This window comes from Passer montanus, unplaced genomic scaffold, assembly GCF_014805655.1.
Source record: "Passer montanus isolate IOZ18808 unplaced genomic scaffold, ASM1480565v1 scaffold63, whole genome shotgun sequence".
NCBI classification, from domain to species: Eukaryota; Metazoa; Chordata; class Aves; order Passeriformes; family Passeridae; genus Passer; species Passer montanus.
In genome coordinates, this window is record NW_024371371.1 from 1,016,973 (window position 1) to 1,039,381 (window position 22,409).

The 22,409-nt window shown below is 41.8% G+C and overlaps 1 protein-coding gene across 1 annotated transcript in view; it reads right to left on the bottom strand.

The window, feature by feature from the left end:
- Positions 1-22,409, bottom strand: part of HS6ST1 (heparan sulfate 6-O-sulfotransferase 1) — a 188,211-nt gene that overhangs the window by 77,813 nt on the left and 87,989 nt on the right. The window lies entirely within an intron of this gene.

Sequence of the window (22,409 nt, forward strand, 5' to 3'; positions counted from 1 at the left end):
GTGTTACAGCTGCTTTGAAAACACATAAAATTAGGCTGCTCTTCATAGTCCACACATATTTGGTATGGCAAATATATGACATACAGTTAAGCTGTAAGAGGGAAAGCTGTCTGAGGCTGCAGTTTCTGGTATGGAGCAGTGTGGCAGATTCTCTGAACAGCATTTAGGGGCTCAGATGCCCCACAGAAACCTTTTCCATGATGAGCACAGTCATAAAGCACCAAATCCTCACTGTGATGTAAATGAACTTCTTTCATCAAAATTTAAGGGGCGATGGTGATTCACATCAGTGATGATCTGGCTTTATTCTGTCTGCAGTCTAAGGAGGATTATCTACCTTTACAAGTGATCAGTCAATATAAATACAAGACTGCAGACCTGAAATGAGGCTAAAAGCAACACAAAGTAAGGCTTTCAAGAGCCTTAGTCACAAAGTTCACTTCAGACACTTTGAAAATTTCATCCACTGATATCTATGTGCTCACAGTGCCCATAAGAACATGCACTGTGGAGTGAAGCAGGTGGGAAGTGCACTGAGAGGCAGGAATTAATAGGTTTAGCAAGGATTAATAGACAGACTGACATTGAGAGGCTGGGGTTTGTGAACAGCACTGTGCCACCCTACCCTCAATGTCACAAGGACCTCCACACATGTGGATGAATAAGCAATTCAGCCTAAAATCAGGCCATGCACGTGTGGCAGGCATCTGCTGGCAGAGGCCTGTGTGAAGGTGGGAGAAGGTGGGACTGTGCAGGACAGGGCTGTGCCAGCTGAAGCCCCTCTGTGCAGACATGTTTGTACTGGCAGCACATGCTTTTGGCTGGAAAGCTCATTTCATGTGTGTGCTCCACTCCAGGGAGAAATGTTACTAAAACAGCTCAATGAACAGCTCTGCCAGCGCAGCTGATTCCGCAGCAAGAGCACTTCATCTGTATGGTGGCTTTTCCCCTGAAAAAGCACTTCCAGTGTAGCTCTCCCAGCAATTCTTAGCTTAACCTCAGCAGTGACTCCAGCTTTCACCCAGCACTTTGAACTTGAATTTGTAAGGTAGAAAAAGCTCCTTTGAAACAAACCACCTCAGCCAATTCTGCCTTCAGGTCGAGCTCTGTACCTTCGATGTGTGATGCTGATGTTCAGCAGCTGTGTGATGTAATTAGCACTCGATGTTCACACACACAAAGTGACAAACTAAAACCTCAACCCATGAGTATCTGTACCACCTACATACTAAAGGCAAATAAATGAGGCAAAGGATGGGCTGCTGTCAAAACATCAAATTCTCATCTCCATTCCAGATGAGAATATCTGGACTCCACCACTGTGCTGCCTTGGCCAGTGCTAATTATAATCACACTTCTAGTTCCCCACCCTAAAAGAAGGCAGTTTAGGTGACAGAATGTATTACAATTGACACTGAAATGCAATATAATAACCCCCCCAATTTCCTCGTACATAAAATTACAGGAACTCTAAATAATGTATATCACCTGCTAACCCTTTGAAATGGGAGGCAGTCTTCAGTCCAGCCTCAGGATGGAGACAGAAGGAACAACTTCTGAAGACAGACTCTCTGTGGAGTGCTCTGAACACTGTCGTGTTTCATTCATTCCTCCCAGATTGAAGGGAAAAATCCAATTGGCCATCAATTAGGAAGAGTTCCCACTGAACCTGCAGAAACTCAAATTCACTGTTAGCTCATTAAATGTGCTAGCATTTGTAAAGGTTCAAATGGGCTTTTCGGGCTTCAGCCCAGCAAGAGAGCTATTCCTGTTGCTTGTTAGATAATTGTCAATTAATGAATTTAAATGCTATGTGGCAGTTTAAATGAGAAACTAACAGCTCTCCACAATCCAATAAAATCAGATGAAATTAAGTTAAATCAAAATGTTTTACACAGCATCCCAAATAAGTGACACTTAGGAAAGCACAGGTGTATAAAAAATGTATGATTTCAGAGTCTTTGAGTGGTCCCACTTCATGGCTGCATCCACCAGGAAAGGAAGGAGATGGCATGCTACATTTCCAAGTGCAATGTATCAAGCAAGCCTTTTCCAACCTCTGGTACCTCCTTTATCTTGTTGTTACAGACTGTTTTAAGGACTTAAGAGTTACAGCCAAATAATTTACAACCCAAATCACATGCAAGTTTCCCTGTATTTTTTTTTCTCTTATCATTCTCACAAAACATTAGGGACAGGAGGCATTTATTCAGAACTAGTCAGCACAGTACCCAGCACACATCACTCTTCCTTTACCCCAGGATCACTTTCCCTACCTGCAGACACCTAAGTGCCAAGGCAGGAGTAAGATGCACAGCACAGGGGAAAGCAGACTAGAGTGTTTATTTAGAAATCAGCATCTTAGTGAAGAGAAGACAGGTAAACAATTTTTTTGGGGCACTGGCACAGTACACACACCTTCCCTGAGTATATCAAGGACTCAGGAGTTCTGCAGGACAAGGTGCTGTAGTTCCACTGTGCATAATTTCCATCCCTTCTGCCCTCACAGCTACCTGGAGGATGCTGCAAGGGGGTCAAGAGCAGGCTGTCTGCACACCCCAACAGACCCCCTCCCATGCCAACAGGGCTCAATTCTCTACATCCCAGATACTCTTCATGCTGAATTTACTACCTGACAATCAAAAAGGAAAGGGCTAACAGTGGGCAAAGCATAGTAAGAGACAGAGAGATGGGGCAGAGGGAGGGAGGAGGGAGAACATACATGGGCTTCCACTACTTCAAAATAGTTAGACCTGCTAGATTTTAGGTTTTTTACTACTTTTAGGAAATCAGAAGGATCAGCAAAGCAGCACTTTTGGCTTAGAAAAACAGAAAAACAAAAGGGCAGCTACAGCATTCTGTGATCACCCAAAAGAACCCACATGAAGGTTAGATAGATTAGCTCGTAAAGGTACAAGAAAATGGTGTAGAAAATGAATCTAGTTTATGAAAAGAAGGGCAGTTACAGCACTCTGTGATCACCCGAAAGAACCCACATGAAAAAGGTTAGATAGATTAGCTCGTAAAGGTACAAGAAAATGGTGTAGAAAATGAATCTAGTTTATGAAAAACTAGACCAGTTCCTATCTCTGAATCAGACTTTATTCTAAAGGTGAATTGAGTAATCAAATCAGACTGGAAGGTTATCTGAAGTTCAGTAGTTTCCTTCACATATGACATTGCCTGTGCTCCTGCAGAATATTACCTATTACCACTTGTAATTTTGTAGAGAAAATATCCTTTAAAGAGGAAAGCTGTCTCAGAAACCAGCTCCAAAAGTGTCACTGGCCAAGGAAAACTAGAACCACTGAACTTCTGCCTAAGCAGATGTGGATAAAAATTCAGCAATCCTGTCCTCAGTACTTTTAACTGCTACAGAGGAGACCAAAGCACATCTGCCTCCACCATTTCTGTAATCAAGCTTCAAGACCACCAGTCAGTGTTTCTGTTTGGAACAGTCACGAAATGCCACATCAGCAGCATTGCGCAGAGATGTGTTGGCAGAGAGGACAGGCACTATTCCAAACCCACACACAGCTTTTCCTGGTTTCATCACCCCGGGGAGATGCCTCTACATAACAAGAACAGGTCTGTGGTTGCCAGTTTTCAACTACTACTGTCCTTCAGGACCCAGGCATGTCTGTCACCTTAAGCAAATAACTGCATGTTCCAGCAGTCTCCTCTGCTTCAAACCTGTAAAAATGCCAGTGCTCTGCCTGCTGGACTCGAAATGAAGATGTATGGTTCAAGTCCCAACAGTCAGTCAGGAGCTCCAGCAGCATGCTCCAATGGTTTATTGTCTTCCTGGAAGCTGGAATCAGAATATTAGATTTTCTCAAAAGCTTTACTGACCTGATATGTGCAAAGCACACCCCCTCACTCTCCAGCTCTGTATTTCTCCTTCTGCCTCTAGTCTATTTTTTTTTGATTTGCACTGGAGGTTGGTTCTGCAGAGGAATCTCCTGGTGCACCCAACCACCAGGACCACCTCTCAGCTGGATGTGGTTGTTCCTGCCAGTCTCAGTGTAACAGCAGGAACACCAGGCAGAAGGTGCAGCATTATGGGGCAAATCCAGTCAGCTGTCTTAGACAGGAACCAGCTGACAAATGGAAAGTTATTAAAAAACTTCACAAGGTAGGAAGACAAAGGACTCTGAAATATCTTCTTTTGCACAAGTTGCAGCTTAGCAGTGGGGAAAGGAGTGAATTAATTATTGGAGTTCATTTGACTTCTAGTGTTTAACATGCAGCAGCTCTTCAGTCTGGACTTTCTTCTTGCCTACAATACCTAAGATTGCCAAGCAGCCTCTCACCCCTGTGCTGGATAAGCATGAGACAGTTTGGTTTCCAAGATCAGCAGGTGCACTGAGTCCACAATAATCAGAACAGTTTTGGGGTGTGTCCCCCAAACCAGCTGAGGCTACCACTCCATAATAGGGCCCTTCACACTGCACCTTTTGCTTCCTTACAGACAGCTCTTCCCATATGCTATTACCAATATTATTAGCACTGGAAGTTTACTCTGCTTTGCAGTTTACAAGCAGATCAATACACCATTTTCCCTCCCACCAGAGCACCATGCTGCTTATCCTCTGCCTTTAATGCACTGTTTGACTTCAGCAGCATGTCAGAGGCAGGGAAAGCTGGGAAAAAAAGCTCAAGAATCCACTTGATGGAAATAACTCATTCATTGGAGTGAGTTCCTAATTTCCTCTCAAGGAACCCCTGAGCTGTGGCCCTGGCAGGCTGGGGTGGGGGTGGCAGTAGCTGTACCTGTGCTGCAGGGATGGCAGAGAGCACAGAGCCTGCTGAGGTGACTCAGCACACTCACTGCCACCAACCCCACTGGGTTAATCCTGCCATCTGTTCTCAAAAACAGGTGAGTGTGCTTATTGTGGAAAGGTCTTGATTTTAATGCTGGCTGCTGTGACCTGGGATGAGCTGTGTGATTGATGCAGCTGGCAAGGCTGTGAAGCTGGCACAAAGCCCCTCTCAGAAATGGCTGTCAGACCAATATGATTAAAAAATAAATAAATCAAGGAACCAGAAGCAATTCCATATACCCTTCCCCAATCAAGTATACATTATTAAAGACAAGGTTGCCAACTCTCTTGGGATGGCCACAGTGGAAATGCTGTGGTATTTTCAAACCCCAGTTTGTTAATCCTTTTAGTCCCAGCAATAAATGCGGAATCCACAGGACAAAGCCCCAAAAGACCATTCTTGCACAGATACATCCCAAAGCCACAGTGACTAGCAAGCAGAGGTTCACAGTCCAATGTAGCTCAAAGCTAAGAGTATGTCTCAGAAACCCCAAAGTGAAATGCTTGCTCTTTAGTTCACTTTCCCCCCCTCCCTAAGTGGATTTTCATCCCATTAATTGAAACCTGTGACTAGAAACTTGCATTTCCTTACTATACATGAAACTGACTGGTATGTCTCAGAAACCCCAAAGTGAATGCTTGCTCTTAAGTTCACTTTTCCCCCCTCCCTGAGTGGATTTTTATCCCATTAATTGAAACCTGTGACTAGAAACTTGCATTTCCTTACTATACATGAAACTGACTATTAGTCTGTGTCTCCTCCTAATGACAATAAAGGCTGTGGAATGCTGGTGCCTCATGACTGGTATTAGAAATGCCAAATCAGACAACATAAACTGAAATTAAACTGTGATTTTCTACTCAGCTTTAACAGCTACGGATAATTATCCATGCAGGATGTCTTACACTATTTGCCACTAGTTTGATTTTGTATCACACTTTTTCCTTGATATTGTTGGACATACAGATATAAAGTTCAATGGGACTTCCTCCTGCTATCAGCAGCAAAATTTTCCTGAAAGTTACTTGAATTAATTACAACTCTGTTGCAAATACTTCATGAAAGTAATTTTATTTAGCCCTTGCAACAAAAACCCAACAAAATATTCCATGAGCCACCTTTGTTATTGCCCTGCAGCAGGTAAGTGCTGAGAGAAACAGATGCAGCTTGTGCTTGGTTAGAACATTTCTGTAAGAAGCTTAAGTCAGGAGTCCCTTAAAGAACTGAACTGACCCTACACAAGAAAGTATTTGACCTTTTCAATAAGGTCAAGGGTTCACTGAAAGATTACAAGAAAATAACAGGTCTAATAGGTTCAGGCAAAGGCTTCTGTGCTCACGATCAAACCAGAGAAACTCTTATGCCAAAAACTCCCTGTCAGGTAGGACCACAAAATTCCATATTTCCTAAAAACTTTAAAAAAAATTAACTTGCAGTCCCATATTTTTTACCAGTTAAGACACTTCTCAGGAAACAAATTAAACTGAAAATCATCAAGTCCACCAATTAATTTTCATGTTGGTCAATGGCACCTGTAAATCATTATGTGAACCCAAGATATTTCTGTAATACCCAGCCATGCTGTATCTTTACTTCTTTCATCTTGAAAAATGTATAATTATCAGTCTTTACAGAACAACCATACAGCAAAATTCAACAAGGTAACTCGCTGGGTGGCTTTAATTTTTTAAAAAAATAATTTTCATTCTTCATCAATGGATTCAAACACTGTAAAAGCAATTAAGCTATGTAATAGAGACTCAGCTGCACTGACAGTCACATTTTCTTCTAAGAATCATAGTGAGATTCGTTTTACCATCCTTAAACACATAAAATGTTTGCTAGTTTATATTTGCTAATCCAGTTCCTTCCTTAATCAAATTACTTACTTGTACTAGGTTAGAAACATAAAATAACTCCCCAAGGCAGGAAAGTACTCATAAGATGCTATATGGGAGAAGCAGGAAAATAAGAGAAAAATGTATCTGGGACTGGAGCAAGACAAACCAGTCACATTCCTGTCACCTCTGGCTATCAGAGCCTGGGAAAATTGCAGCACTGTAGCTGGGGACAATTTTCCTGATAATGACGACTGTAACAAGAAAAGAAAGAGGCTTTACAGGGAACTGGGAAATAAAAATGAGGTGTAGGTGTAGATTGGTAAAATCAGCTCTGTGCAGTAATTTTGAGAGTGGGTCAGTACTTGGCATGGCCATTGTTAAACCTTTTGACAGCCTTCCAACCCTGTAACACCCCAGGGCCAGAGAGGTCTTTCATCTCCTGACTTGTGTGGCATCTCCTCAGAGACACTCTCTCCAGGGGAAGAATACAAGGGCTGGAGATGCACTATCAGAATTATTTAAGCCTTGGAGAATTTCAAGTAATGGGTGTTATTTTCTGTAAGTTAGTACAGTTTATCTCAGCTGCTCTCAGGGGAGTTATTCTGGTGAAAAAGGGTGAGATGCTGAGTTCTCTGTTTTATTCTGAGGGCTCACATTGCTCACTTGTTCCCTCTGGACATTTGAATTCCCAACACATCTACTTAGAAACTCTAGATTTTGAGTTGTTATTTTCTTCTTTTTCTTTGATCTTTGGAAAGATGAATTACTTTTTTGCCTGTCTGACTGGACCATCTGCTAATATTGCAGGAGGACATGTGTTGGTATTAATAAACTTTATATATTCATGTAATAATTTTGCTTGGGAACCCAGCTGAATTTGTTTAGCCTGTTCTCAGTATGATGCTGTCAGCCACTGATATTCAGAGGGGAAAGCCATAAATACTTTCCTGAGACTGCTAATAAATTTAAAAAAAAAAATCAATCAGAATAATTGCCATGGTTTTGCTTGGGAAATAATGACTTGCAAAAATGTACTCAAGAGGGATGTAGGAGATTTAAACAATGCCAGATGTGAATGCCTTCTTTTAGCCAGTGAACTGCCAGGCACTTCCCAACCTCAGTAACTATCTTCAGGACAACAAAGCCCACAGGATGAAGGAAAAATTACATTGTGCATTTCTGAGAGACACACATATGCAAACCAATGTCTGTGCCCCATTCACTGATGCAAATCTGAAGAGTTCTTACTTTCTTCTTTTAAAATCTTTTGTCCCTCTAGACCCGAGGCCAGCTCAAGTTTCTCCAAAAATTAATTAAAACCATAAATCATTTTGGAGGCAAAACAAAAATGGCAGGGAAAAAAGATGTGAAACTGTATCTCCACCTAGTTTTTATTCAGAAGAACTGAGAAACAATGGGATAAGATACAGAAAAACTTCTCATCCAGGTTCAGCTTCACTGAGACTCATTTTGGCTTTGGCTTGTCCACCTGTATAGGCAAATACCTATAAATAAATCAACAGTGACATCTGTGTCCTTCCCAATGGGAGAGCCATTTGACATCAGCTTGATTCCTAGGGTACCAAAACGTGCTGTGACTGAAATGTGCAAGCTATACCTGAGCAGTGCACAGACACTGGTCACTTGACCAGGAAAGACCTGTTTGCAACTCCTTTTCCTCCCAGCATCACCAAAAAAGTAAAGATACAGCGTTTTCTGGGTACTGCAGAAATATCTTGGGTTGACATAATGATTTACAGGTGCCATTGACCAATGTGAGAATTAATGGTGATGCTGGGAGAATAAAAGGACCAAAGCAAATTGGGAGCAAGGCATGTTGCTCTACAGGCTGCATAGAAAAGGCCACTCACAGGCACACACCAAAGCACAGGGGTCTCCAGGGAAGTCAAAAAACCTCCTCTGACTTTCAGGAATCTTCTTAATGTGGAAGAGGTTTTACAGTGACTTCTGTGAGCCAGAGAGAAGTTTGATCAGAGGATCCATCTTTACCCCTGAAAGAATTCTCTACCAAGGTCGTTGACACAGAAACCAAGAAAGAAAAAAGGATAAATAAGAGAAACCTGCAACTGCCTATCCCAATCAGCACTTTGTCTCTTGTGACCAATGAGCAAAGTGTAAACTTATGAGTTTTGTAAGTTTGATCAGAGGATCCATCTTTACCCCTGAAAGAATTCTCTACCAAGGTCGTTGACACAGAAACCAAGAAAGAAAAAAGGATAAATAAGAGAAACCTGCAATGCCCATTCCAATAAGCACTTTGTCTCTTGTGACCAATGAGTAAAGTGTGAACTTATGAGTTTTGTAAGAATGTATATAAAGCATGCATGCTAGAGTAAAAATGGGTTTGAAGCCTTCTGAAAATGGAGTGTGTTCTCTGTCTCAGCTATGTGATATCTTAACATCCCATTCCTTTGTCCCTTTACCCTGTATCATCACCAGCCTTAAAAGCCCCCATGCTTCTACCTCCTAAGAGTTCTTTTATTTCTGCTGTGTGCAGTCAAATTAAATGCCAAAATAAAAGCAGGGAACAGTAACTGCAGAGGTGATACAACAGCATGAAGCCAGTTTAGTCATTCTTATCTCCTTGTGATCAAAATCATAGCTCTGTATCTGTTTGCAACAATGCCATAAGACATGAAAAAAACCCAGGAGTAACTCTGCCAATAAATTTTCAGACAATTTCGTGTTAAGGAAAAGGCAATTCAATTTACAGAAGTAAATCTTTTTGGTTATGTTGGTATTTTGAGTGCAAAGCTATAAACCAAAACATATTAAGAAAGAGTTACTGTTGTATAATTAATGTTCCAAAGAAGAAAAATATTGATGCTAAGGGATGACGTTAACTGCATTCCCACTTGAGTATGTTATGGTACAATATTTAATTACATGCTTGCATTTCTCAAACATCTATTACAACCTATCTTCTACTAGACATGATGCATGTGTATTATTGGGCTGAACAACATGGTAATATATCAAAAGAAATTGCAGGAATTGTTTTCCAGTTATCTCAACAGAATGTCAATTCCCTTCCACCTCAGACCTGCACCCAAACTGATGAACCATGGCAGCCCTCCCTCCCACACAGGCCAGCTTTGAGCAGCAGTGCCTTAACCTCAGGGATATTTTCAGAATACTACAAGCAACAAAAAAGGGGAAAATATGCAAAAAATAATATAAAAATAAAATAATGCAAAATAAGACAAATTTCATCAAGAGGACTTGCTGCTGATACAGCTGCATCACAGCTGCAGTGAAGGCAGGGGTTCATTCACATGCCACTCTGAGGCACACACAAGAAAATCCAGAATTCTCTGTACTGGCAGTATGCTTTCTCTTAACTCCTCATATCTTTCCAGAAACTTACGCCAACTACACTTAATTCACTTGATACAGGTAACCTTCAGCTAAGCTTTCAGACATATCCACGTTTAGTAAACTACAACTTCTGGCTGAATTTTCCTGTGAAAGGCTGTGAAGTAGCTCTGCAGGACTATTTAACGTTTATGTGAGCCCTCACATGCAGTCACATGAGTATATCAAAGTTTAGTGTCTACAGCAGCAAGGCTAATATTTCACTTCAAAGAGGTGCTGGTAACCCCAGCTGGTGACACTGCACTGCTCTGTCACTGTGGGCACTGCAGGGTGAACTCAGCAAGGTGACACACCAGGCTGGGAAAGCTGGGATGCTCATACAAAAAAAAAAAAAAATAAACTTATATTTATGAGGTAGAGAACACCTTTGACACATTTTTGTTCTTTCATTCTAAATTTCACTAAAATCTGCAGGATGCACGTATGCTGTCTTCATCCTGCTAAAATCTGACTTGATTTTGTCCCCCATGAGATTTCTGCATCTCACTGCTAAGTTGGGAAAAGTTTGCTTTGGTTTGTCATGTCTCAGTGTAAGGTGTGTTACAACTCCAGAGACTGAGGAGGGCTCAGGAACTGAAGAAAAGGAGGATAAGGAACATTTCAAGACCATTAATCTATTTGAGAGCCAGTGGATTCCTAGTGAGGCATAAAGAGAACCTGTTTGGATTTTTTTAAAAGGAAGAGTTTGTTGTGAATAGGGACTGTTCCTCCTAAACAGGATTTATATGTGTTTAAACCTCCCCATCACAGCTGACAACACCCCAAGGGCACAGTTTGCCAAAAATGGTAGACAAAATATCTGGAAATCTTCCACTTGTACAGCTGGCAAATTGACAGTTCATGTCTCATTCAACCCCCAGCAATGAATTCTTACTCTGATATCAACCAAAAGTGTTGTTCCTTTCAAATATGCTACCTTCCCAAATTTCTGTGCATACAAATACACACATTTTGTAAAAAGACTAATGGCATGATTAATAATTCTGCTACTTTCTCTTTCCTGTTATCTTTACAATTTCTCTGAAGAAACCTTTACTGAACACAGTTTTTTCAAGGATACACCTCTCAACTACAGTATTCAAAGCCTGGTCGTTTATTTGCAAGAAGAATTTGGCGAAAAACCAAAACCCACAACAAAAACCCTACCAAATTGCCACTGACTTGGTACACAGCAGGCAAAGCTGCAAGTGAGAGGAGCCTCCTTCTGAGTGTAAATCCAGAGGTTTCATTTCCCAGCTTTTCTGTAACACCACACACCCATCCAGAACTTCTCCTCCAACATGTGCACATTACCTATCTCCAGCTCCATTTCAAAATACCACTTTTTGCAACCAAACTGAACATTCTCAGTAAAGGACAGACATTATTTTTGAAACAAGTCATTTGAAAATGATGACCAATGGTAAGTATTTCTGCAAGGAAAGTAAAGGCCAGCTATTTGTACTCGAGAAAATCCCTGGCACTGGAGATTAAACTCAAGGGCTCACAATATCCCTTATGTACTGGAAAGGACAGCAGGTAGATTCTCCTAAGAGATTTAATTCTAATGCTGCATAAGCCACTCACAGTCACAAAGACTTTGGCATAGACACAGATTCCAACTGTTCTGTGTAACTAAACAAACTCAGAAAAACCATTTATTGCTGGCAAGCCTGGAAAAGAACACGTGAAAACCACAGAGAAGGAAAGGAAACATCTCACACAGCCCTGAGTGGTGCCTTTGGGAGGAGAAGGAGACAAATCTCCCTCTTCCCCAGAAGAGGAACCACCGCTGCTTTGAATTTTCCAGCACCAAATACAATTTCCCTGGGTAACTATCACTTACACTGAAATATTTTTAAGAGAGCTACATCAAAGGAACCTGTACACCAGTGCACAATATTTATTTGCCCTCTGGGAGAAAGCCAGCATTGGTGAGTGAGCACAGGGAGTGCAGGGCTGGGAACTGTGAGGAATGTGGGACTTGGGGAAGAAAGTAATAAATACATTGCTGTGAGCAGTGTTCAAATACTTAGGCCAGAAACATATTCTGTCCCATATTTCTCTGGTAAGTTTAATTTTCACCCTCCATGTCCTACTTCTGCAATGCTCAGGAAATCACTAAACTGAAAATAATTGGAAGCTGGAGAACTATTAAGGGGAAGTATCACATATGCTTGCCCTGTTTTAGTCTTCCTGGGGCTATCAGACTAGATGGATTTTTCTCCTGCTCCAGTACAGCTGTTCTTATTTTCTTTTCTTTCAGAAAGGGTAACATCCCATATGAACACAATTTAAGGTCAATATGTACTTGTGGAAGTGTATCAAGATTACACATGCATGTGTGCACATGAGCTTCCAAAGCTGGATGGCTTCAAACTCTGCTTACACAGATACAGCTCAGACCTACAGCTCCATGTTGTGCTACATGCAATATTGATGGTATTTTGTTACATTTCAAATGTTAAGGCTGTAACACACAGCTTTTAAAGCATGCAGTTTACATGAGTGCTTTTACAGTTGCAATTGCCCTTTGCTTTGGAGCTCACCTATGCAGTGAAACATCTTCTCAAAAAATTGGCAATTTCTGGTGTTTTGGTTATTGCAGCATCATTTCACAGTACTGCATTAACCAAACACATGTAAAACAAGATTTAATCCTATTAAAAAAAAAAAAGAGTGGTGAATGAGTAGCAGCACAAAGACAGCTACTCTGCCTCAGAAGCATCAGCAGAGACTCAGATATTGTGGGGAGGAAAGAGGCAGGAAACAGGACTGAATTTTCAGCAGTTTCCTACAAATTGCTATGAAAATAAATTATAGCACTGGCAAGAGCAGTGTGTGGGAGATACCTGCAACACCCTCCAGATAATGCAGGGAGTTCCAGAGCAAGTTCCAAAACTCCATGAGGATCTCAGGGCACACAGATGGTGGGAGAAGTTTGAGCTGTCCTGTGCCACTGACCTCAGGGGCAACAGTCCAGGCTTCAGACACTTCTCTAAAAACTCCTTTTTCACATCTCACAAACCCTTTTATCTCTCCACACACCTTCACAGATGGCAGAAAGTTTTCAAGATTCCAGAAATTACATATTTCTTATTCCCCGTTATGTAGTTGATAATTAGAGGAGGGCTGGGGGAAAGGCTTTGGGACAGGTTTTGTGCTTCAACAGACTTAACATATTACAGCAAACTGCTCAGCAAACACTTTGTGGGAGTGGGCACAGAGTTTGTGAGCTCAAAGCTATACTGATTAAATGTATTGCTAGGTTTACTTCCATTTAAAATCCCACTCCCATTTTGAATGATTTGAAATGATTTTGTGACTTCCTGGGAAGATCTGCCTTGCTGAGGGAAAGCAAAGAGTTTCCACATACAGAGCTCTGAATTCCAGTGCTTTTCATTGCAACACTGGCACAAAGTGGGAGGTTAGCAATTTCACTGGCAAGAGACCTGTGTTGCCTCACTTCATTCTGTTTCTGGGTTAAATGGGAAACTTGGGTTGGGAAATTCTTTTCTTTTTGTGAAATGGCTCATTTTTTGGGACAAGTATTTATAGAGCATTGGGGGTCATAGCATGACTATTTCTCCTCTGTGCAACACACTACACAAAAGTCACTTATAATAGAACATACAATGGGGGAAGAAAGGCAAAGAAGAAAGAGATACTCATCTTTTTTATAAAAAATATTTTACACTTACCTGTATTTTTCAATTCATAAATGAAGAGAAGAAGAACAGAAGATCCAACAACAGTGAAAATATGGAAGAGAAAAAAAAAAGATACAATTAATTCAGAAAATGAGGTTTATATAACACAGACAGCTTGGTGCTGAAAGAACAGAGGCCTGAAGATCTTTCCCACTGTCTGCCCACAATCCAGATCACATACACTGGATCTCAGAAGGTGTAAATTCATGGCAGAATCCCCCTTCAGGGTTGGGACAGAGAGCTTATTTTATGGCTGAGGACACAATTTGTTGAAACGAGCTTAAATCGTGGAGTGTGGCAGCTTCTTACAGCACAATGAAATCTTGGTCAAAGTATTTACTTTCCTGAATACACTTCAGATCAGCAGTATGCTGAAGATGATGAGATTTGTGGCATGTCATTTTGTGTGTTCTAGTTATTTTAAGAAAAAAAAAAAGGCAGAACAGAACACTTTGCAGGAAGAAGCACTGTTTTTCATCCCTGAAGAGGGCCCTTACTCCTCTGTTTAAAGGTCTCTATGCTCAGAGAGAATTAACACTCATTTACCACCAGAGCTCTTTCAAGGATTCTCAAGTTCAGTGCATTTCTTCTCTTCCCACATGACGAAGCTGAAAAACCCTGAACAAAACCAGGCAGACAGGACTGTCTTTTCCAGGAATCCCTCCTTTCCCTCCCTCCATCCCGCCCTCTCCCCAGAAGCGAGGCCAGGGCTGTGATGAAAGGCTGCACCTTCAGGAAGCCTCTGTGTGCAGGAGGGAGGCTGAGCTTCAGCTCCTGCCCTGCACACAAAGAGAAGCCATCAGGAGCCCCAGGCTTACAGGGAAAGGCACTGACAGCTTCCTTTTAATTAGCCTGAAAACTAACTTGGTGAGAATGGCTTGTCTGTATCAATAGCTCTAATTGACTGCTCTGAAGACAGACAGAGCAAATAAAGCAGGGGGTAATTATTGTCTGTGACAATTTGATTGACAAGCTTGTCCCCTGGAGGAGAATCCAGAGAGCCCATTGTCTAGCAGAGCCCCCAAAATAAAGCTTTTGCTTTCAGAGGGCTCCATTAAAAAGGCCAGTGGAGGCCTGGGAGATTTGGCTTTCTGTTCATGGGCTAACATCCAAGGGCTCAGGTGTGCTCGCTGGGGAGGGCAAGGAGGAGCACAGGGGTGGCTCAGTCCTGGGCAACAGGAGGAAAAGGAGAACAGATGAGGAAGCTGTGCCCCACTCTCCCTGCAATACACAGTGTGAAAAACACGCTCACCCTCCTGTGAAAATTTAGGAAGTTTAATAAAGGACAATGGGAGACAAAGACTGTAGAGCAAAGATTATGGCCGGGTACATCTTGGCACTCCAGCTGTTTTGGAAACACCCTTTATATCCCATTTCTATCACATCAGCCTGTTACATATTCATAAACAATTATGCATAGTAAGCTTTTCCCCACACTAGTTTACATATTCCAAGAAATGTTTAGCATGGATTCTCCTTGGTTCCACCTTTTCAGAGCATGCTTGGTTGTGGTTTTAGCCCATTTTTATCTCCTCCAATTTTGGGCCTTGGTCCACACTGTCTTCAGACAGTGAGTGCTGATGGTTGGCAGATCTGTAGCAGTGCCCTCACCCTGTGTTCATTGGATGTTATCCCACCCCAGCAGGCATTTTAACACAAGCATACTTCTATCAGCTATTTCACTAAGCTTTATTAACAACAGAAATAAAAACTATTTTTATAACAAAGTTACTTTAACACCACACATATGAAATCCATTTTAATATTTCTGAAAACCAATATTATAAAATGGATCTATAACATTCAGCAATTCAGGGTAGCAGATTTTCAATTCAGCATCATGGCCTGTCCTGAGAGAGAGCACTGCTTGAATCAGCCAGGAATACATAGTGTTATAAATAACAAATACATTTATTGGCTTTTGCATTTATGTATTAGCTTGTGTTTTGCAAGTTATTATTGATCACAAAGATCCTGATATAGTAAAATTGTTATTCCTTTTAATCTGATTTTTAGTATAATATAATCTGTCAGTTTATGTGTGCACTGTATAGCTTATATAAATAGTAAATAGTAATTTGGTAAATATATCTTAGGTCATAGCATAATATTAAAATGGAGACTGTGTGATGTTAAAATGCTTTTATGTAACTAACTCAGAGAATGGTGTGAGATAATGACGTGGTTCCTCGCATTTGTAGACTTATCTGAGTGACAAGACAGTAATGACAAAACCCAATGACTCCTTGTTATAAGGGAGTGTAAAAACAACAGGATGGAACCACAAGAAGAAATAAAATATATTGGTTTAATCTACATGATGACATGAAGACAAGTCAAAAGTTAAAACCAAGCAAAAGAACACCTAAACTCAAAGAAATTATGTATAAACTCTTATGAATATGCATGTACTCCCTGTAATGTAACAGTATACAAAGAACATGGTTTTAAGTTAGGGGTCTGCTTTTGGCATATAGCCAAGCACCCCAGTGCTGGATTTTATCCCTTTCATCCTTTATTAAACTTTTATTTAAAAATTTCTAAAGAGTGATCCTTGTTTTTCATAACAGGAAGCAATTGAAAGGGATGATGTTGTCCAGTCTAACATACCACAAATGAAAAGCTGCTACCCATGCTTGTTTTTCAGACCCAAATCACAACCCAAACTGAATTCAGGCCATGTTTTGAAACAGCACCTTTTGAAACTATTTCAGCAGAGCCAAAAGCTCCCCAAAGCACTCTGCTACCCTCAGGCATCCCACAGCCAAGGCGAGGGCCCCCAAAAGACCAAGAGAAGTTGGCAGGACAGAAACAGGGGGAGAAAGCAGCAATTAGAAACAAGCCTGACAGGTAACCTGGAAAGAACTAAAGACATTCCCCTCAGTGCTGCCCAATTGTTCACCCAGTTTCAAATTTCGTTCACTTTAAGGAAACATCACTAAGGAAAAGTTTCTCTACCAACTGCTGGCCGCACTTGTTTTCTCCCTGTGAAGACTGTGTGTTTAGGGAACAACAATGAAAATGAAAAGTCAGTATTACTGGAGGTATGAATTTAATTTTTAATTGTTTAACTGTTTAACCAATTACTCGGCTTCTTGTGATTTCCTCCTAATTTTATTTTTCAATGTCAAGACAGTTCCATTAGAAATTCCAAACCACTTCGCTAAGAATATTCCTGTTCTCCACATCAGTGAAAATAACTTATTTGGGCATTTTTATTCAAGAATGACTTTTCAAACCACCAGGCTGTTCTTCCACCCAGGAAAGTCCCAACATGTGCCAGGAACAGTGCTAGGGGCCCTCAGGCACGCGGGACGGGGCCAAACCTCAGTCTAGAGGAACAAAAGACATTCATCAGTTCCAGGCTGTCACTGCGTGTGACAGCAGCAGCCAGGCTCCCAACAGGGCTTGCTGCAGGCAGGTAGGACACACTGACAGGGGGAGAGGCAATTGGAAATGTCTGAGACAAAGGATGAATGGGAAACTGAGCGACAGCGGCTGCCCAAAGGCTCAAAAGCAGGCCAGGGGCAGAACCCCCAAAATGTCCTGACCTCAGCTCAGTGTCTAACCCATCAAGTGTCACACGCCAGGTGACTGCCATTCTGTGAAGGGCAAATCAAACATGAGGCAGGGCCAGCGCACAGCTCAGGCTCTGCAAGGGTTCAGCTGTGGGAGCTGTATCCTCTGGCACACACAAATGAGGCTTTTGGAATGCCAGACAGTCTGCCTCCTGACTGGCTTTACAAAGAGTGCCACAGGTCAGCAGGCCCCAGACTGTGTTCCAGCCTCCCAGGTGGTGGTCCCAGAGGAGTTAAGAATGACTGAGTCATGAACACAGGTCAGTTTATAAAGTTCAATCTACTGTTCTGCCTGGAAGGTCAAAGACATTACTTCAGAAACTGAAACTGTGCTTAGAGGTCATTGCCCAAGCACAAATTGCAACAGCACAACCACAGAAACCACAAAATCTCAAGAGACATTGCTGGAGATGTCAAAGGGTAAGAGAACATTGCAGCCTGGACCTTGAGAAATTCAGAAACCCTGAGGCATCCTAGGACTTGGCTGTGGGGAGTATCCCTCATCTGCAGAGCGCAGCCTGAACTCAACATTTAAACTTTGAGCTACACAAAGTATTTTAAATCAAAGAATCATCAAATGGTTTGGGTTGGAAGAGAATTAAAGATGATCTTATTCCATCCCCTGCCATGGGCAGAGACACCTTCCACTATCCCAGGTTGCTCCAAGCCCTGTCCAGCCTGGCCTTGGACACTTCCAGGGATTCAGGAACAGCCACAGCTTCTCTGGACACCCTGTGCCAGGGGCTCACCACTCCCATAGGGTAGAATTTCTTGCTAATACCCAATGTAAGCCTGTCCTCTATAAGTTTAAAGCCATTCCTGCTTGTCCTGTCACTCCAGACCTCTGCCCAAAGTCTCTCTCCAGCTCTTTTGGAACTTCTTTAGGCACTGGAAGGGGCTCTGAGGTCTCCCTGGAACTTTCTCTTCTCCAGGCTGAAAAACCCCAGCTCATCATAGAGAGGTCAATGACCAAATTAATGTAGAATTTGCTATACCAAACCAATTTCATTTTCTGTGTCTCAGACCTTTCACCCATACACATAGAAAGAAAAACCCTTTAATTTTTTGGACTGTAACTTTTTGCAACATGCAAGCCATTTGTAAATAATATTGATTCCCCCACCCTTAATCATATTTCTTGGCCAATTTACTGGTCACTGACTATTTTGCTGCCATCTGTGCATGAACAGAATGAAGAAGCTTGCTCTATGGCAGATATAAAAGTGAAAATACACACCTCAAAACAAATCACAGGCTGGAATTCTACAGGAAAAAGGTGTAAGAAGCAATACAACTGAGCAGTTAAATCAGGAGAAAAATCCAGCAGGTTCAGTGACAAAAGGCTTACAATGTGCACACAGGACTTAGTGGCCACTATCATGAAAACATAAGCCATGTTTAAATCCACAATTAGGCTCACAGCAGCAGCTTAAAAACACAATCAGGTCATTATAGCTTGCACCAGATGAGCCAGGATACTACATGATCTGGACTAACGCCAAAGCAAAATGAGCTTAACAGACAGACAGAAGTCCCAGACTGATAGTAAGGTCTCTTTGGACTTTTTTCTTCCTTCCAGATCAAGTAAAAATTATTCAGCCCCCTTCCAGGCTGCACTTTTGAAAGTACAGTGATGCAAGTCCTATCCAGAACCCCTTCTTCTGAAAGGTACTTTGGTGTTGGCTGGGACTTGTTTCCTAAGACTGGTTTCAGGCACTCAGGTGTGAGCAGCTGGCACCCTGAGAGAACATTTGTGCCAGGCAGGACTGGGAGGCCAGTGGTGTTCCCTTCACAGAGTGCCACCCATCACTCAAGGAAAACATTCTCATCAGATCTGTAGCTCCAGAAGTAGCTCACATTTCTGTGTGTTACTCAATATATTAACTAACCCAGCATCCATGAGGCAACAGATGGACCTGAGATATTTCTGTGTCCCCAACCTTGCCTCTGTTAAATGTCTGCAGTTTGATGTGATGGAGGAACGTTTTAGCTGACAAAATGGACAGAGGCAGCTGTTTCTGGAGCCATGAGCCTTGGGTTTGTCTGCAGTTGGAGATAAAGAGCCAGGTCCTGAAGAAAAGGGCACAACATACATCTAATACATTCACTGCAAGGGACACAGGCATCAGGGCTTGAGGGCAGTGAATTTGGATCAAAAAGATGCTTTGAAAAGGGAGATAAGCCTGCTGCAGTTTTTCCATGGAAAGAGATGGCTGGGGAAAGGATGTGCCTCCTGGTCTGGAGAAAAAAAAAGAGATTTTCCAGAGCTGATCAGGCAAAATTTATTTATCAAAGAAAGCAAGTGAGCAGTGGAACTTACACAGGCTGATTTCCCAAGGCTTGGGGTTTGATTATCCCATGTCTAACAAAAGTGGGAGCTCTACTCAGAGCTTCTCTAGAAGCAGAGGCATGTGTCCCATGTGGGTTCATTAATGTCTAATAATGCAGCTGAGCTTACCCCTAAACCTCCCCTCAAGCAGGGAATTAATTTGTGTGTGTCTCTCTGCTTTGCCTGGCCACCTATTTTCACTGAACTTCCCAGCTGAAATTGCCTAGTGAATTCAAAAGCTTTTACAACAGGAGTGACAAGCATGAAATTAGATGATACAATCATACACACCTCATTCCCTTCAGAAAGCAGGTTAAAAGTAATTTAGGACATTTTTCAGCACAGAACCCCTAACGGCTGACCATTTCAGAATGAAGACTTTTATTATGTTTTTCTGTACTGTGATGCTATTAGAAATACCTAATAGAGCAGGGGCTGAAATGGGGTGCAGGCAGTGGATGCCTGGGCCTGTGGGTGATCCAGGCACAAAACATTTCAAGTATGAAGAGCACATTAACTGGAGCCACACTGCCACGAGCAAAGCCAGGCATGGCAGCTCCTGCCCCTGCCACCAAAGCCACCAGGAAATTCTTGCTCCCTTGGCTGTTTCTGAAAGGACACTGCTAAAGGCTACTGCTAATTTCCACTGTAAACAGCCTTTCCCAGATCTAGGAAAGTCTCCATGACTCTGCTCCTAACTGGCACCCAATTATTCCTCCAGGTCCTGTGCTGTGCTGAAGGTTTCCAAGTGTGGCACAAGGACTGACCCTACAAATAAAGAGTCACCACTGCCTTGCATGTGCTGCATGCTTGGAATCCATTTGTGTGCTTTAGCTGCTGGCACCATTAGGGGAGATGCTGTTCTCAATTAAAACCAGCCCATTGCTTCCCTAGGCTTAATTAGAAGCAGGGCTCTACATTCTGGCACCAGCAGTATTTTCTTTTCAATTAATGGACTTAACAGGCAGCAGATGCCAGTGTCTTCCTTTCTCTCCTCTCCAGCAAGCATCCCACCCCTATTTTAAAATCATCAGCAATGATTTTAATGAGACAGCTAATTCAGATATTGCTTCTTAAACTGAGAATAGTTGTAAAAAATCCCAAATAAATCCATGAGAAAGCCCATAGCAATCTTCCTATATTTTAAAGCAGGGGAGAAATGCTGAGCAAAAAGGAGAATAGTGAAGTAAATAACAGTGCAAGCCATGATGGTCTAGGACTATTTTTCTTGTGTGACTTCCATTAAGTCCAATGGTAAGGCTGCAGAAAGACTGCAGTTAATTTTTATTGATAAAATAATTGACACACTTAAACTTCCTTGCATTATTTCATTGACCATAAGTTGCATCCATCATAAGTTGCTCCTCCTGTTGGAAACTGTAAATTTCTAAATAATATAAAATTTATATTGTTAAATATAAATTTTCTATATTTATTTATATAAGTAAATGTGGTGTTGATTTTTTATTATATGGCAACAATTACCCTAGTAAGATTTTTGGCCCTGTTTTAACACAGTTGCCTGCTTTCATTAAACATTGTAGATCTTCCTCTCTTTAAATGACTACTCCTCTTTGGCTGGAATTTGCCAGATTCCTCTGCTCCAGATATTTTTGGTCAGGGATTCAACAGGAATACAGCACACTGACTTAAATCTTGCTCGCTTGGAAACTCAGTTAAAAACAGCACTGGGGGAATCACTTACAGCTCAGGATGACAACACTTTGTCCAGCCATGGGGGAGCACAAGGAGGCTTCAGATACATCTGATAACAGTGCTGCCTTTCTGGCAGGTCTGGGCAGGAGGGTGCTCCAGAGGCATGGATGAATCACATGTAAAATCCTGCCTCAAGTCTATCAGATAAAACTTCCTTTTAAACCTCAAGGGCTAATAGCCATGAGATTAAAGGATGATTTCATAGAACAGTCTGATAGCTGTCCTCCTCCTGCTTTGCTCCTTACCCTGTAAGTAAGGTGAGGGGATAAACCTTTTCCCCAGCCCTTGTAAGGAAGCAGGAATAGAAAGTGAGGAGGAAGAGAATGCCATAGCACAGAAACACCAAAAGTGAACTGCAGTGCCCCAAACCAGGGTTTCCAAAGTGAGCCACCACTACTTCCCAAAGCAATCCTGAAACCCAAACTTATTTAATGCTTGAGAACATCTGTCTGTCCCAAGTGCCATGATAAATGTTGTGATGTGGAGATCCTTCTTTCACTGAGACTGCTGAGCACCCACCTCTGCACTGGTGATGTCCCTGCTGTACCTACCTACAAATGGCAACATTTGGCAATATCTGACAGGTTAGCCTACCTTGTTCCGTGTCCTAAGCATCTAAAATCTACAAAATCTCACAAATTTTATTTCTCAGCACTGTAGTACAAAAGCTCCAGTGTCCCCCTTTTCATGTCCTGCAACCCAGGCCAGTACCGGTGTTCATTTCATGGCACAGGGCCAGGAAAGAATAGTTTGCTTTCCTTTAGTCTAACAAAACTAACTTGCCTTTCCATTAAGCAGCTGGATCAGATCATGTTTAAGAGAAACTGTCCTTAATTAATTGGATAGGATTAAATTTAATTTAGAAAAAGCATAGGAGTTGCCCAAGGGAAAATCTCCCTCCCCACTCTATAACGCAAACTGGTTCCAATTCCATATTCTTTTTTTGTGGAAACTGTGAATGTGATAGATAGGGTCATTCACAGTATTAAAAAAGGGAAATAATGTAATTGTTGCTGACATCAAAATTATTACTCTT